Source organism: Dermacentor andersoni, chromosome 1 (genome assembly GCF_023375885.2).
Source record: "Dermacentor andersoni chromosome 1, qqDerAnde1_hic_scaffold, whole genome shotgun sequence".
NCBI classification, from domain to species: domain Eukaryota; kingdom Metazoa; phylum Arthropoda; class Arachnida; order Ixodida; family Ixodidae; genus Dermacentor; species Dermacentor andersoni.
The window spans coordinates 290945661-290952145 of NC_092814.1; positions in this window are offsets into that span (position 1 = coordinate 290945661).

The following is a 6485-nucleotide window of genomic DNA, read 5'->3' on the forward strand; positions in this document are numbered from 1 at the left end:
TTGTTATGCAGGGGTTGTATACCGAATACAATTCACATGTGACCGCCGTTCTATAGTTTCAAACAAGGCTCTGTATAAAATGGCTGGGGGGACAAAAAAATCATGAGCCATTCCATACTCTGAAGGTTGTTGACCAGCGAAGCTGTTTAGCTTACGACAGGGAGGTGGCACATAATTTTGAACAAAGGTGCGAAATCATTTATTGTCTTGATCGGTGGTCGTTATTTCACTCGCAACAGCAATCACATCCTTTGCAATCACATGCAAGTACGCCACTGGGTGGTCGGCTGGGCTGGATCGGTGTCTCATCACAAGGGATATGTCTGCAACGCGAAACGCGTAAACCGCTCCCTTTTCAGTACTGACACATCCACATTGAAATCACCGACAACGACAACAGGGGTAGTGCCATCGCAGCTGACTCACGAAAAGTGAGTAGCAATGAATCTTACGGTACCATGAGTCATTGCATGTTTTGCTTGCTTACGGGGGTATGAGCCATATTCACGGGGGTATGAGCCATTGATGATGACAGATTTCGACATGCTGCTCGGTATGTTGTATGCGTAATTAGAAAGAAATGAAGTACTGTTCGTTTCACTTTTCTGAATGCTCGTAGCCTCTGCCTATTGAGGCTATGAGCCATTGCATTTTTTACTTGCTTTTATTCGGGAACATGAATGGTTATGGGGTATGAGCCATTGGTGACGATAGTTTTTGTTGACAGACAACAAGAATGCATGGAAGCCTAGCCATATACAGCTTCGCTGTAAGAACTACTTAACGAATGCAAGAACATCGAATCTCGGGTTGCACTCAACAGCTCGAGCTGTAAGGCGTAGTTCGAAGAGGCAAATGTGCTGGATCGGCATCACAATTGGGAAACGCGGTAAATTTCTGAGGTCTGTTATTACAAGAAATATAGTGCAAGGTTCATGATTTAACCATCTGTGGCCTTACACGATAAGAAGATCGCGCTTTTGAGCCTTTGTCAACCGTAGTCTAGTCTGAGTTTTATACTATCCAAAGTTCTTGCCGTGTATGAGTTTTTACATTGTGTTACTGCTGGCTCATTGACGTACCGATGTTACTACTGTCTCTGATACAGTGTTTGATAACCCTATCACCTTGTGCATACATTTGTGTGTTATTAACCAATGTAGTGGGCAGTCAGCGTTCGTGTTTCTCCTTCTTTTGCTAACACTTCGTTATCTTTTTTTGTTCTTTTCTTTCCGCACCTAAAGTTTCTTTCAACTCGTATATTTTCTCATTCTTCAGAGCCTATCAGCATCCGACGCTATCAGCGCATATCTGTTTGATCCGATAGGACGAACGGAACAGAATATCGCTTTTTTTTTTCAAAAACAACAGAAAGAACGTTTATTAGACCGCATCTCTGGGAGTTTTCCAGACCTATACAATGTTCATGCCTTTCGTTTCCTTGTGTAATCCTTTCCTTTCCGTTTGGATGTTTAATTAAAGTAATATTTCAAGCGGAGTGTGAAAGGCATTGAGCTGCCACATATTTTGGAGTCCTGCCTGCGCTCATATAAGAAGAAATGGTGCAAACCAAAATGACACATCAGATTAAACAACAGAACGAGTGTTTTATGCCGAGTCTCATGTGCCGTCTTCTGTTGCGTCATTTCTTCCATCATCATGAACCCGTACCAAACAGGTCCAACAAGAAAGCGTACTTCTTCCTACGTTGTCACCTCTTATAGAGCAGTCGAACGTTACTATACAGTTGGTTCAAAGCTGGCTTGTCAATAATATTCAAAAACAAGAGACTACCCAGGTTATACACAAACTATATCCGTGTGGAATGTACTGCCGATTTGTAGGGAGAGGCGCACCCAAGCGGAAGTGAACTAGAAGCATGATGGTCAGAAAATAGCTTAATTTGGTCACCGTCTCATTACTCAACCTGAAAATAATCGTGCGGGAAAATTCAGGCAGGACATTTTAAGGCTCATGGGAGACACATTGGAACAACTGAATCTCCTTTAAAATAAGTAAAAAAAACGAAACAGCAACAACCAAAAACTTAGCTGAAGAAGCATGCAAACAACTTATCTTAATTAATTGACTAGAACGCGTTTCGAAAGCTTTCGAGGAGAGTGTACATATCGCAAGTATCAAAAATAAACTGCATACTCCTCCGCAACATCCTCATCATTGTCAGCCTGGTTACGCCCACTGCAGGGCAAAGGCCTCTCCCATACTTCTTCTCCAACTACCCCGGTCATGTACTAATTGTGGCCATGTTGTCCCTGCAAACTTCTTCCTCTCATCCGCTTACCTAACTTTCTGCCGCCCCCTGCTACGCTTCCCTTCCCTTGGAATCCAGTCTGTAACCCTCAATGACCATCTGTTAGCTTCCCTCCTCATTACATGTCCTGTCCATGCCCATTTCTTTATCTTGATTTCAAATAAGATGTCATTAACTCGCGTTTGTTCCCTCACCCAATCTGCTCTTTTCTTATCCCTTAACGCTACATCTATCATTCTTCTTTTCATAGCTCATTGAGTCGTCCTCAATTTAAGTAGAACCCCTTTTGTAAGCCTCGAAGTTTCCGTCCCGTATGTGAGTACTGAGTACGTGAGTACATGAGGAACGGAGGAAGCCTAAAAGCAGTGAAAAAGAATCAGATGTATGCGTCAAGAGACAAAGCCGGCAATATCATTACTAATATGATTGAGATAGTTCAAGTGGCTGAGGAGTTCTATAGAGATTTATACAGTACCAGTGGTACCCACGACGATAATGGAAGAGAGAATAGGCTAGAGGAATTCGAAATCCCACAAGTAACGCCGGCAGAAGTAAAGAAAGCCTTGGGAGCTATGCAAAGGGGGAAGGCAGCTGGGGAGGATCAGGTAACAGCAGATTAGTTGACGGATGGTGGGCAGATTGTTCTAGAAAAACTGGCCACCCTGTATACGCAATGCCTCATGACTTCGAGCGTACCGGAATCTTGGAAGAACGCTAACATAATCCTAATCCATAAGAAAGGGGACGCCAAACATTTGAAAAATGATAGACCGATCAGCTTACTGTCCGTTACCCTCAAAGTATTTACTAAGGTAATCGCAAATAAAATCAGGAATACCTTAGACTTCTGTCAACCAAAGGACCAGGCAGGATTCCGTAAAGGCTACTCAACAATAGACCATATTCACACCATCAATCAGGTGATAGAGAAATGTGCGGGATATAACCAACCCTTATATATAGCCTTCATTGATTACGAAAAAGCGTTTGATTCAGTCGAAACCTCAGCAGTCATGAAGGCATTACAGAATCAGGGTGTAGACGAGCCGTATGTAAAAATACTGAAAGATATCTATAGTGGCTCCACAGCCACCGTAGTCCTCCATAAAGAAAGCAACAAAATCCGAATAAAGAAAGGCGTCAGGCCGGGAGATACGATCTCTCCAATGTTATTCACAGCGTCTTTACAGGAGGTATTCAGAGACCTGAATTGGGAAGAATTGGGGATAAAACGTAATGGACAATACCTTAGTAACTTGCGATTCGCTGATGATATTGCCTTGCTTAGTAACTCAGGGGAGCAACTGCAATGCATGCTCACTGACCTGGAGAGGCAAAGTAGAAGGGTGGGTCTAAAAATTAATCTGCAGAAAACTAAAGTAATGTTTAACACTCTCGGAAGAGAACAGCAGTTTACGATGTGTAGCGAGGCACTGGAAGTGGTAAGGGAATGCTTACGACAGGTACTTAGGACATCTACATAGGACAGGTAGTGACTGCGGATCCGGATCATGAGACTGAAATAATGAGAAGAATAAGAATGGGCTGGGGTGCGTTTGGCAGGCATTCTCAGATCATGAACAGCAGGTTGCCATTATTCCTCAAGAGAAAAGTGTATAACAGCTGTATCTTACCAGTGCTCACGTACGGGGCAGAAACCTGGAGGTTTACGAAAAGGCTTCTACTTAAATTGAAGAGGACGCAACGAGCTATGGAAAGAAGAATGATAGGCGTAACTTTAAGGAATAAGAAAAGAGCAGATTGGGTGAGGGAACAAACGCGAGTTAAAGACATCTTAGTTGAAATCAAGAAAAAGAAATGGGCATGGGCAGGACATGTAATGAGGAGGGAAGATAATCGATGGTCATTAAGGGTTACGGACTGGATTCCACGAAAAGGGATGCGTAGCAGGGGGCGGCAGGAAGTTAGATGGGCGGATGAGATTAAGAAGTTTGCAGGGACAACATGGCCACGAGTAGTACATGACCGGGGTAGTTGGAGAAGTATGGGAGTGGCCTTGGCCCTGCAGTGGGCGTAACCAGGCTGATGATGATGAAGATGGTAATGACATGAGTACTGGTAAGACACAGCTGTTATACACTTTTCTCTTGAGAGATAATGGCAACCTGCAGTTCATGATCTGAGAATGGCTGCCAAATGCATCCCAGCCCATTCTTATTCTGCTGATTATTTCAGTCTCATGATCCCGATCCGCGGTCACTACCTGTCCTAAGTAGATGTATTCCATTACCACTTCCAGTGCTTCGCTACCTATCGTAAACTGCTGTTCTCTTCCGAGACTGTTAAACATTACTTTAGTTTTCTGCAGATTAATTTTTAGACGCACCCTTCTGCTTTGCCTCTCTAGTTCAGTGAGCATGCATTGCAGTTGGTCCCCTGAGCTACTAAGCAAGGTAATATCATCAGCGAATCGCAAGTTACTAAGGTATTATCCATGAACTCTTATCCCCAACTGTTCCCAATCCAGGTCTCTGAATACCTCCTGTGAACACGTTGTGAATAGCATTGGAGAGATCCTATCTACCTGCCTGACGCCTTTCTTTATTGGGATTTTGTTGATTTCTTTATGGAGGACTACGGTGGCTGTGGAGCCGCTATAGATATCTTTCAGTATTTTTACATACATCCGTAACATCATAGTACAGGATATCACAAACTGTATTACACAGCATAATGCGATTGCTTATCCGAAGCTGACACACGATCGGGAATCTTACCAACGAGTGCGCAGATATATCGGAGATCAAGTTTGCGATCGACCAGCATTAATTCATGAACAGGCTCAGAGCCACCCCTGGTGGAGGCGAACGTATAGGTGGACAGATACCTTGTTACGCGGTAGTATAATACGCCGAAACTAAGTGGTATTTTCAATGGGCAGGTTCTAACTCTAAGATAACTCGTTTGTGCAATCAATCTAATGTCTTTGAGGAGCAGTTTGTGCCTTTTGATTGAGCAGTTACGCCATCCCTGCACCAGCCTTGGAATCCTGATATGTTGGTGCGTACACTGCCTAACTGCATTCTTTAAAAAATAAAGGAGCTATATGTCTGTCATCCTTTACTCTGGAATACGATCCTTAATATCCGTTGTATGAAATCGAGTTAACTAATTCTCGGTGATGTATGCTAGGGTTGTGAGTGTTGTCAAATGAAAACAATACAGCTGTACGAATACTGGTTGCAGGCTGCTAAGCATGTGTATTTAAATAATAACTTCGAACGCCTTCGTGGCCCCAGGTGCGGGCCAAAATCCGGGAAAGCCCTGCTGATCCGCATCCTTTCAGCGCCTCACGCTTCGAGGCGCAATCACTCGTGCAGTGTATGAGCGACACAGTTTCGCTCAAATTGGATCGCGCACACGGAAATGCGCGCTGGCTGGGGGGCTTCGATGTGTGCCACACTCATTTTAGTCCGTAGCGCTAACCTTTACGTGGAAAAGAAAAAAAGAAAGCAAATTCCGCGTAAACAACGTCAGGCACAATCGCATTGTGCTTAGGGCTGGAACTTCGGGAGGAAGTACCGTTCATCGCTCTCTGGATAAAGCGGAAGTCTGGGACGAGCATGGGAGACACAGAAAACGCCCACACCAACGCGAACATCTCGAAAACTCCATTTCGTCGCTGTTAAGCAATTTGCGATCGTCCTGCTGCACTGGGAGTGGTAATGGCCGGGAGCAGCGCGATCTCGCAGTAGAGAGCCGTCACTGCAAGCGCGAAGTTCACGACGGGGCCGTTTTGCGCACTCCATCATGCAGTTGCGTTGGTCTCCCTTCGTGTACACGAAAGTACTCTTCGTGTTCTTTGAGTGAAGCATAACTGTTGCGAAAGCCGTTAAGAAAGCGGGAATGCGATCGCTTCCCACGCCTCTATCAACGCGAGCTCCAAATTTGTAGCACGGGACGCACTCTGTAGCGCATTGGCCGACCTGTTCAAAGATATCGAGTTAATTGAGAAGCATTTGAAAGAGGACGCAGAGACCGACGATAGAGGGATCTCTGTGCATATGACGGTATGACCTGAGTGCACTGGGGGAATTAGCGTCCCCTGCTTTGTTTAGCGCCCTTTGTACATCTTTAGTCCCGTACATCGCCCAAGCGCGCATGTCACTGAGAAGTTGGTTGGTTAATTTTCTTTACCAGATTCTCTGGGAAACTGAGCGAAAAGAATAAGGTGATACGAGGAGGTCAATTT